The sequence below is a fragment of the Macrobrachium nipponense genome, chromosome 4 (genome assembly GCF_015104395.2).
Source record: "Macrobrachium nipponense isolate FS-2020 chromosome 4, ASM1510439v2, whole genome shotgun sequence".
In the NCBI taxonomy this organism is placed as follows: Eukaryota; Metazoa; Arthropoda; class Malacostraca; order Decapoda; family Palaemonidae; genus Macrobrachium; species Macrobrachium nipponense.
This window is the reverse complement of record NC_061100.1, coordinates 24,065,373-24,074,908: the sequence shown is the minus strand read 5'-3', so window position 1 is coordinate 24,074,908 and position 9,536 is coordinate 24,065,373. Positions and strand designations below refer to the sequence as shown.

Sequence of the window (9,536 nt, the reverse complement as noted above, 5' to 3'; positions counted from 1 at the left end):
GCAGGTGGGAGTCGGGAAATCAGTTGACGCTCCTCGGCGTCTAGTACTACAACTTCAGCCATGAGGGTCGTCTTCTTTTGTGAGTCTTTTCTTCTTCTTCTTCTTCTGCTTTTCACTTACTCGGGGAGTAAGCCTACAAGCTACTTTGTTGTTGTTGTTGCTGCTGGGAAGTGGGGGTGGTAGGAAAGCCTAAAAAGGTCTGAAAAGGGGTTTCGTGTTGAGTTAAAGATACAGGAAGTTTACGATAGGATATGAATTATTTATTTATCAGGTTAAAAATGTAAAGAAAAATAACAATGTGCATATTAAACAGTACGGAATAATTATTTCTAATAAAATAGAGTATTTATATTAGTTTTCGTTGATGAATCAATGCTCTATTCGACCGTATATTTTAGGAAGCACCTGGAGTGAGATGGAGGTCGGATCACACCTTGTTATTCTAAAATAGAATTGAGTCTAAAAAACTGCAAATTGAGATTTGAATGACAAATAAGACTATTTGGAGGTACTATAGACGAGAAAATGGGTGCAAAAGTGTAGTTGACTTTTAAAAAAAATCTCATATCATTCCTTTTGTAATCAATAAAACCCTTTAGCCCTAAAATAGCGACGGAAGCTGATTTGTCGGTTGACGATAAAATGCACCAACCCAAGAGCCTTTTTAGGTTCTTCCAAAAATGTACCATTCGGAGGAAAACCATATTTTATTCAATTATCAAAAATTAACTGAATAAACAAAAAATTTATTTTGTTAAATATTAGCTTATTTTAGTTTCCCTTCTACTTACTTACAGCTGTTGCAGTTGTTTTGGCTGCTGGACAACAGTTCCAGCAGAATCTGGAATTCGGCAGTCTAGCTGTCGGGCTTGCTGGTCCAGGGTTTTTCCAACAAGGAAACTCCTTTAGTTCTGGTACCAGTTTTTCTAATGGCAACAGAAACAACCAGTTCCAGAGTCAAAACTCAAATATTCAGTTCAGCTCTCTTTCTAATAACAGAAACTCAGAGTCAATGTCTGGGTTCCAGAATGATAACCAATTCCAGTCAGGAGGAATATCTTTCCAGCAGAACCAACAGAATGCTTTCAATTCTTTTGATACCAACAACCGTGACACGTTCCAGACTCAATCTCCTCACTTTCTCCTCCACTGGTGCATTCCAGCGAGGCAGTAGTAATCAATTCCAGTCTATAAGCAGTGTAAGTACGTCTCAAGTTAACGATGACTTCAGAGTGGGTTTGAATCAAGGGATTTCTCTCAGTCAGCCTCAGACGTTCACTGAAAACCAACAAGACTCAAGAAGAAACCGCCTTACAGAAATCAATGTCCAGTTGACCCCCACAATTCGCTTCCAGGACCAACAGATAACTGGAACTTCCTTCCAGACAAACAAAAATCAGCAGAACGCTGAAAATAGGTTCCAGCAAACTAGCTTCACTGGAACAAGGTTGGTAAACAACAATAACAACAACAACAACAACAACATCCAGTTCAACACCAACAGCCAGGTGTCATCTACAAGCCAATCTCAGTCCAGCAACTGACAGCAGCTGAACGCGGCTTCCTCCCTCAGCCAGCTCACTGACGAGGTCAACGGCGTCTTCGAGCCTTTGAACCTGCCGTCGGGGTCCACCCTTTTGCTGGGCAGGATCTCGTCCTCCTTCAGCTGCACCCGACAGACCTTATGGTTACTACGCTGACCAAGAGAACTCGTGTCGTGTGTTCCACGTCTGCAACCCTGCTCTGTTCTCTGACAGCAAGATCGAAACCTACCAGTACAGGTAAGGAATAAACATTATTTTAATTTGTACAGGTAATTCTAACTTCATTAGGCTTTGGCTAGTGAAATGAGAATTTACTTGGGCACCAAGCAATACCTTGTGAGCTACAGAACTTACTTTTATTTGAAACATGACAACAGTTTATTATTAAACTTTGTCTGGGTTATATTTGATCGTTCAATACACTAACTGATTAAACACACAAAATACTGATTGCAAAAGAGGCAACAAAAATAAAAGTATTAATCTTATTAATGACTGAAAAGGATTTATCTATGATTCACGGAACTAAAAAATATCACGTCACTTGCCAAATAATATTTCTATCACACTTCCTTAGCCAATCCATTCATTTTGATATATATATATATATATATAATATATATTATATTATATATATATATATATATATATATATACATGTCGACAGATATATACACATATGTAAAATCTGCAACTCGTTAACTTTTCTCTCTTTATATATTTGTTTAAGCTTCATGTGTGGCGAAGGTACTGTCTTTGACTAGTACGAATTGACCTGCTAAGCAGAGTACGAAGCAACGCCCTGCCAAGAGGCTGTCAACTTCTATTTCAGAAACAAGCAATTCGGTCGTTTGGAGGACAGGAATTTCTAAAGGGTTCCTGAGCTGATGGGAGAAAATTATTGTGGTTCCTGGGTATGACCCAGACTCAGGCGAATGCTATGTATTCAGAGATGTCTGTTGATCAAGTAGGCTAAATGGAGGTATACTGTGTACCAGTGTAAAATTATTTACAATATATCACGAAGTATTTTGTTTGAATGCCCTTGTAAAGGAAAACAATGTTACTGGTAAAAAACAAATAGCATAGAACAATGTTCCCTTGTTAGCTATTAAGGTTATAATATTAATATATGGTAGGGGTGTAAGAATACTACCACACAAGGTCCTGCATTTTGTAAAAGACGATTAAAAGGACAGCTGCTGCCTTGCAGTCTTACTGTTTAGTAAAAGGTTAGGCCCACCACCAATAACTGTGGAAACTGCTGCCTTGCAGCCTTAGTTGTTAGTAAAAGGATAGGCTCACCGCCAATAACTTTGGAAACTACTGCCTTGCAGTCTTACTTTTGAGTCAAAGGCTACACCCACCTCCAATAACTAAGGAAACTGCTACCTTGCAGTCTTATTTCTTAGTGAAAGGCTAGGCCACTGCCAACAACTGTAGAAACTGCTGCCTTGCAGTCATACTTTTGAGTCAAAGGCTAAGCCCACCTCCAATAACTGTTGAAACTGCTGCCTTGCAGTCTTACTTTTTAGTCAAAGGCTAGGCCCTCCGCCAATAACTAAGGAAACTGCTGCCTTGCAGTCTTACATTTTAGTGAAAGGCTAGGCTCACTGCCAATAACTATCGAAACTGCTGCCTTGCAGTCGTAATTTTTAGTCAAAAGCAAGGCTCACAACCAATAACTGTGGAAAGTACTGCCTTGCAGTCGTACTTTTTAGTCAAAGTCTAGGCTCACCGCCAATAACTGTGGAAACTGCTGCCTTGCAGTCATACTTTTTTTTTAGTCAAAGGCTAGGCTCACCACCAATAACTGGAAACTGCTGCCTTGCAGTCGTACTTTATAGTCAAAGGCTAGGCTCGCCGCCACTAACTGTGGAAACTGCTACCTTTTAGTCGTAATTTTTAGTCAAAGGCTAGGCTCACCACCAATAACTGGAAACTGCTGCCTTGCAGTCATACTTTTTAGTCAAAGGCTAGGCTCACCGCCAATAACTGTGGAAACTGCTGCCTTGTAATCATAATTTTTAGTCAAAGGCTAGGCTCACCACCAATAACTGGAAACTGCTGCCTTGCAGTCAAACTTTTTAGTCAAAGGCTAGGCTCACTGCCAATAACTGTGGCAACTGCTGCCTTGCTGTCGTAATTTTTAGTCAAAGGCTAGGCTCACCACCAATAACTGGAAACTGCTGCCTTGCAGTCGTACTTTATAGTCAAAGGCTTGGCTCACCGCCAATAACTGTGGAAACTGCTGACTTGTAGTCGTACTTTTTAAGTCAACGGCTATGCTCATCACCAATAACTGTGGAAACTGCTGCCTTGCAGTCATACTTTTTAGTCAAAGGCTAGGCCCACCACCAATAACTGTGGAAACTGCTGCCTTGCTGTCGTACTTTTTAGTCAAAGGCTAGGCTTAGTGCTAATAACTGTGGTTGATGACAGCAAGGGCATGTGGTCGTAAAAACCGCACTTTGCCAAATAACAAACCATGCCTGATGATGCCTTTGATAGAAGGCAGTGGAGAAGGTGCTTCAGGCAACCGACCCCTTAATGTAAACATATCTGTGTGAAATAAGAAGTTATAATATAAATTTGATGGATTTCAATAAGGGATTAAGGACAAATTTAATGATATTATGTCATACCCAAGATGAATAATACCAAATTGGCTGAATATGAATTTTAAAAAATCAATCAAATTCAAGAGTAATAATACCCATTCTGCTGCTATCACACCCCCAATAACACATAAAATATAAATTGTACACACTTTCAATAAACAAAGCCAAAAGTTGAAGATGCTAGATCTAAACATGGATTGGTTTATATTGGATTAATAAGGCTAATTCATAAGACTCTCCAGACAATTATTTACAACAGAGGAAAAATAACTTTGTTGTATGTCATTGCCTCTCCTGCAAAGCCAGCTACTAGGCAGTATCTTCCACGTCACCTAAGAGTAGCCTCCGAAGAGGAGTAGTGCTGTCAGTGTACCTTGTATGGTGCACACTAGGCATTTACTAAAGGGTGTTAGCAGCGTCCCTTCGGCCTAGCTGGTAACACCCATTTTTTTAGCCTTTTACTTTACCTCCACTACCGCATCCTTTCCATGATGTTGCTGTCCAACCTCTGTAACTATAGTAGATTCACATCAACCGTGCATATGATGTCTAAGCCAGTCCTTTATGACGCTCCTGATTGGTTGTTGATAGGCTAGTCGTAGGGCCAAAAACTCTCAATCTCTCGAGAGAGTTCACATGGGCAGGATGTATGTCCCACCTCTCCTGAGGGATACTTTTGAAAGCCATATCTCTCCGGAGAGGTAGAACATAGATCCTACCCATGTGAACTCTCTCGAGAGAGACTGAGAGTTTCCAGTCCTGTGACTGGCTTATCAATAGCCAACCAGGAGCGTCATAAGGGACTGGCCTAAACATCAAATGTACGATTGATGTGAATCTACTATAGTAAAAGGAGCCAGATCTCTTACTAAAATAAAGAAGAAGAAGAGGAACTATTACTTCTCAGTGCGACTGTGAGGGTTTTCTCCCAGTTCCACCTTGAGACCCTAGTACTACATTGCCTTAATTTCTTAATCTTCCTCTCTAAGCCACTGCAACCCCCTCTTTTTCCCTACATTAAGCGCTGAATAGCCGGATATACCGCAGTTCTTGGCTTGACAGCGTCAATCTCATGCAATCAGATTTAGGCTGTTTCTCCTTGATAAGAGAACATACGGATTAAAGTGGTTGAGGTAAGTCTTTCGCTCGTTTTGAATATATAGGACTCTTTCAGCACCCATTACTATCAAATATTTCAATATATCTATGTGGATAAGGGATTAACAAGGCGAGATCCTACCTCCAGCTTACTCGAGGCGCAACCTAAAATCTACTGTCACACAGCGCATTGCCTCACCAACGAAAATTAAAATAAATACGTCATATTTTATTAGAAATAGAATTTCTGTACTGTTTACTATAAACATCATTTATTCGTTACATTTTCAAAATCATAAATAAATCATAAATACCCTATCCTAAAATTCCTGTATCTTTAACTTAACGCAAAACATCCTTTTCAGACCTTTTTAGGCTTTCCTACCCCCCACCACCAACAACAACTAAAGTAGTTTGTAGGCTTACTCCCCGAGTAAGCGAAAATCAACACGATGTAAAGAAATCTCATTGCTCTCTTTTATGATCTTAGACATGTGATTATGTTTCTAATGATGTCCTTATGCTTTATATGAATTAATATTTCTATGATCAATACTTTGCAATTATATTCATGTATTTTGACATCGGTTTTCTCGTCCTAAAGAATAATAAGTATTTTCCTTATTGACGAGCAAACCTTTTAAGATTTCTTCTACCAGTGACTATTTTTTATCCACTAAGTCACCTCACTCTGGGCGATAATTTAAGTGAAACACCAAGTTATCATGGCAATTTATTACATATAACTGTACAGTGATATATAATCAATATCCATTTACACCAATGGACTATTACATCTCTTTGAACTTGTAAAAGTCACTCGACTTTTGGTTATGTAAACAGATCCGCAGTCCTCTCGTTATAGCCTACAACGCCCTTTAGAAATTCCTGTCCTCTAAACGGCCGAATTGCTCGTTTCTGAAGTAAAAGTTCCGGGCCTCCTGGCAAGGTGTTGCGTCATACTCGACTTTGCAGGTCAACTCGTCCTGGTCGAAGACTGTTCCTTCGCCACACATGAAGCTTGAATGAACTAAGGAAGAAAGATTATTAGATAAGACAATCCATTAGCTCATAAGTTCGCATTCCAGATACTAGCAAACATATGTATACCGAAATTCTGTGTGAAAATTCGCAGAGTAACTAAGTCTACGGACATAACCTGCCTCGTTTCACGGGCAGAACCAGCTCCGTTTCAGGGAATCCCTTCTAACCCCCACCCCCTTCGGAGGGGGGAGGAGGAGGTATCATGAGACCCCATTATAAACCATCTTGGGGTCACCACTACAACCCTGCCAAGTTTCATGCCCATCGGACCAGCCGTTTGGCCGTGATTGAAGGACAGACGGACGGACAAACATTACTCCCATTATAGCAAGATACTGAATATCGGTAATTATACAAAATCAGATGCTTGTGAAACTTAATTTAATACACTTTAACAATAAGCGCCTGCCCTACTTAGTACACGCAACAATGGCCCACAAATACCAAAATACCAAATTAGGAAAATGTTTTGTCCTTACCTGCACTGGTAGGTCTCGATATTTCCGTCAGAGAACAGAGCAGGGTTGCAGACGTGGAAGACACGACACGAGTTCTCTTGGTCAGCGTAGTAACCATAAGGTCTGTCGGGCGCAGCTGAAGGAGGACGAGATCCTGCCCAGCAAAAGGGTGGCGCCCGACGGCAGGTTCAAAGGCTCGACGACCCCGTTGACCTCGTCAGTGAACTGGCTGAGGGAGGAAGCCGCGTTCAGCTGCTGTCTGTTGCTGGACTGAGATTGGCTTGTGGATGACACCTGGTTGTTGGTGTTGAACTGGATGTTGTTATTGTTGCTGTTTACGAACCTTGTTCCAGTGAAGCCATAGAAATAAATGTTATTCACAATGCTTTCCTTTCCTGTGATTATTATTATCATCATTATTAATTCTCCTCCAAGATTTATGTTTAGGTTTACTGGATTGTGTAATTAGGTTTAGTTGGAGTGTATGTTTAGGTTTAGTGGGCATGTGTTTAGGTTTAGTTGGGACATGTTAAGGTTTAGTGAAGGTGTATTTAGGTACAGTGGGGGGGTTGGTGTTTAGATTGGTGGGGATGTGTTTAGTTTTTAGTAGCGGGGGTGTGGGATATGTGTTTAGCTTTAATGTGGGGTGTATTTAGGTTTAGTGAGGGGTGTGTTTAGGTTTAATTGGGGTGAGTTTAGGTATCCTGTATGAGCATTTTGTTTTAATGAAAAACGTGTTTAGGTTTAGTAAAGGGTGTGTTTAGGTACAGTTGGGTGCATTTGGGTTTAGTGAGGGGGGTGTTAAGGTTTCGTAGGTGCTATGTGTTTAGGTTTAGTGGAGAGTGCATTTAGGTTTAGTTGGAGGGGTGTTTATGTTTAGTGGGGGATGTGTTTAGTTTTAGTTGGGGTGTGTATTAATTCTTGGGGTGTTTAGCTTTATTGTGGGTGTGTTTAGGTCTAGCTGGAAATGTGTTTAAATTTGTTGGGAAGGGTATTTAGGCTTAGTGGTTGGTGTGTTTAGGTTTTGTTGGGTTGTGTTTAGTGGAGGGCGAATTTAGGTTAAGTTGGAGGGATGTTTAGGTTTGGGGGTGGATGTGTTTATGTTTAGTGGGCGTCTGTTTAGGCCTAGCGATGGAATGTGTTTAGGTTTAGTGTGTTTCAATTCAGGGGGTGTTTAGCTTTAGTGGGGTGTATTTAGGTTTAGTTGGGTGTGTGTTTAGGTTTAGTTGGGTGGTGTGTTTTAAATGTCTAGTGTAGGTGTGTTTAGGTTTGGGCGGAGGGTGTTTAGTTTTAATTGATGGTGTGTTTAGGTTTAGTGGTGATGTGTTCTGGTTTAGTGGGGTGTTTTTAGGTTTAGTGTGCGTGTGCTTAGGTTTAGTTTGGTGTGTCAGTTGAGGGTGTATTTAGGTTTAATGGCGGTCTGTTTAGGTTTAGTGGTGGTTATGTTTAGGTTTAGTGGGGATGTGTTTATAGGCTTAGTAAGTGATGTTTCGGTTTAGCAGGGACATACTAATCAAAACTACACCACCCGTTACTTCCTTTCTAAAGTTTGTCAGCTAATATATATACCATATATACCATTAATCTGTGTTTTTTGTTTGTTTGTTTACATTCACGCTTCCTGTTGTATATTTAAAAAGAAACTCTTCCGCAGACGCACTGACAAACAAAATCAACTCGGTATGTCCGGAGTACAGTTGGTAAGGGGTGGTGGTAATTCAGGAAATGTGCTTTTAGTCAGAATATAAAGATTCACCCAGAGACTGTTTCCATGAGTTATGAAGGCGTCTTTCAAGAACAATTATTCTAATCAACAAGGATTTGTGACTGAGCTTTTGTTGTTTCCGTTTCGAACTGGACTTGGCAACAGAAGAGACACTACTGGTGATGCTCCGGAACTGCAAATGGGCATCAGCGTTGGTTCAAAACTCCATCAGCAGCTGCTCCTACACCTAGTACTAAGTACTAACACCAAGATAGGGTCAGTTGTTGGTATATGGACGGAAGGTAAACGGGGCTGGTGTTGCCAGTAGACTTTTGGCGACGATTATTATTAGTAGAGTTAATTCAGCTTCGGGTGTGGGTATGGTGCGCGTATGGACATGGCAATGGTATGGGTCTGGATACGGATGTGGTAAGGATATGGGTATGGGTTTGGTACAGATATGGTATGGGTATGGTATGGGTATAGGCAGGGGTATGGTAAGGATATAAAACTAGTAAACATATGACAATACATAAAGCACTACACCTAAGAGCAAATACGGACAGACTATACATAACACGAGAGGAAGGAGGGAGAGGACTACTAAGTATAGAGGACTACGTCAACATCAAGAACCTAGCACTGGGCCAATATCTGACAACCAGTGAAGCCGAGTGGCTCATGAGTGCATGGGAAGAAGGACTAATAAAAGTAGACGAAGACCCAGAAATATACAGAGACAGGAGAATGACAAGCAGAACAGAGGACTGGTACAACAAACCAATGCACAGACAATACGTGAGACCGACTAAAGAACTTTCTTCTTGATTTTGTCAGTCAACGTCACATCTGGTCTATTTGCACGTATCACCCTATCTGTTCTGATACCATAGCCCCAGAGGATCTTTGCCTCATCGTTTTCTATCACTCCTTCAGGTTGGTGCTCGTACCACTTATTACTGCAAGGTAGCTGGTGTTTCTTGCACAGGCTCCAGTGGAGGGCTTTTGCCACTAAATCATGCCTCTTTTTGTACTGGTTCTGTGCAAGTGCCGGACATTTGCTTGC

General features: G+C 40.9%; 1 pseudogene; it reads left to right on the top strand.

Moving 5' to 3' along the window:
* The first annotated feature begins 899 nt into the window (after window positions 1–899).
* On the top strand, window positions 900–2,536 carry LOC135211579 (uncharacterized; annotated as a pseudogene).
* The last annotated feature ends 7,000 nt before the right edge of the window (window positions 2,537–9,536 follow it).